We start from the raw sequence: 2,138 nt of genomic DNA, 5'->3' as shown, positions 1-2,138 counted from the left end.
GTCCAATTGCCAAACCACACATGCCCGTTCTTGAGTCTTCGTAGATCTATTCCAACTTAAGTATTTTAGAGTGTACGACAAGCAGAACATGATATTTTATACAATTGAATATTGAATCCATATTCATAAAGATCGATTACTTGATTGGTGTCCCTTTAACGTAGCTGCAGAACAAAACGAGAGAGCTACTTTCGAATATTTTTACAATTTCAAGCAGTTTTCCACTCACAAACACAATAATATTTTCAACAATTATTAGAATAATTTTGTTTACACTTTTTTATTTTTATGTTGTTTTAAAATATCAATTTGACTTGAATTTTGGATCTCGCTAAAATGTTTAACCCCGCCACATTCTAAATGTATGTGCCTGTCCCAAATCAAGAGCCCGTTATTCAGGGGTTGTCGTTTGTTAGTGTGTTACATTTTTGTTTTTCATTCAATGTTTGTACATAAATTAGGCCGTTAGTTTTCTTGTTTGAATTGTTTTGCATTGTTATTTCGGGCCCTTTCATAGCTTACTATGTGGTATGGGCTTTGCTCATTGTTGAAGGCCGTACGGTGACTTATAGTTTTTAATTTCTGTGTTATTTTGGTCTCTTGTGGAGAGTTGTCTCATTGACAATCATACCACATCTTCTTTTTTTTTATTTATATGAGTATATTAAATATACATGTATATACCAAGCTAAGTCAATTTATATCTTGTTTCTCGTCTGACTATACACAAGGCTAGGAGAGCTACTTTGATAGATCAGGTTGACTGATAAGCTGTCTATATAAAGTAATTATGGGACAATGCATGACATGAAGACATAACCAAATCACCGTACATGTATGCAATACCCAAAAAGACATCCAGAGCTTACCGTAGTCATCAACTACCACCAACAGGCCGTGAGCTCTGGTTGGCTCTTAATTCAAATCCAAGAGCACAGCAAAATGTCAAAATACTCTATTCAAACTGGGTGACCTGGGAGAAAAACATTGAAACTTTCAAAATAAATACACCCCCCCTCTCAACTTTTTAATAAGGAGATATGGTATTAATGCAAAATGAGTCAACTATCCCTCAAAGTTCAAATGTAGTGGCTGTAAGCAGTTATATACAAGCAACCATATAACCTTCAACAATGAGAAAAAAAAACATACGGTATTGTCGGCTACAATAGTCCATGAAATGAAAAATATGAAACAGTTCAATTGAGAAAAATAACGGCCTATTATAAAACAACATAAATTACGAAAAACAAATATGAAGACATCAACAAACGACAACCACTGAACTACATGCTCCTGGGTTGGAACAGGCACATGCAATATATGGCGGAGTTTAACATGTTTGTGAGCGCTCAATCCTCCCCTGAACCTGAAACAGTTTTTTACAGCACAGCATAAGAACAAACTATACAAATCATCGGGAAAGGGCTTAACGCATGAGATCGATACAAAACAGATGAAAAAAAAACATCTAACAAAAAACATATACCGAATGTAGCAGGGTATTTATACATCGTTTTCAAACAATCAAAGTACTGAAGTACTGAACATCGAATGACTGCAAGTTTTTTTGAATTGTCACAAGCACTTGTTTCAGAAAAAAATATCACATCTCTTTACCTGAAAGTGAGGTTAATATACAGATAAAATTTTCTTTCTGAGACAAGTTCTTGCGTGTATGGTGAATAAATGACAGGGAATCAACTTCAATATAATATCTTGTATATGTCCTGTAGTATATTGTAGTGATACAAATCAGTACATTCTGGTTTGTTTGTATATGTTATATTAATATTTGTATATTACAGTTACTACATCTTGTATATATGATTTTCATCCATTTGTATATCATTTTTTTTTTTTACTATATTAATAATACTACAGTACAAGTGCATGGTGGACACTATTCTGTAATAACTCGATTTTTCTAATAGATTGGATTTGAGTAGGTATTCATATTTCTCGCAAAACTCAGTACACATATTCTCTATCATATGATCTTTTTAATTTTAATGCCAAATATAGAGTTCTGACCCTCAGTTTCACGGTCCACTAGGCATGGAACATGATAGTGCGAGTGGGTCATTTATGTACTAAGGACATATTCTTATTCAATTTTTTTTTTAAAGAAGTTAGTA

The sequence above is a fragment of the Mytilus edulis genome, chromosome 12 (assembly GCF_963676685.1).
Source record: "Mytilus edulis chromosome 12, xbMytEdul2.2, whole genome shotgun sequence".
NCBI classification, from domain to species: domain Eukaryota; kingdom Metazoa; phylum Mollusca; class Bivalvia; order Mytilida; family Mytilidae; genus Mytilus; species Mytilus edulis.
This window is presented reverse-complemented; position numbering follows the sequence as displayed.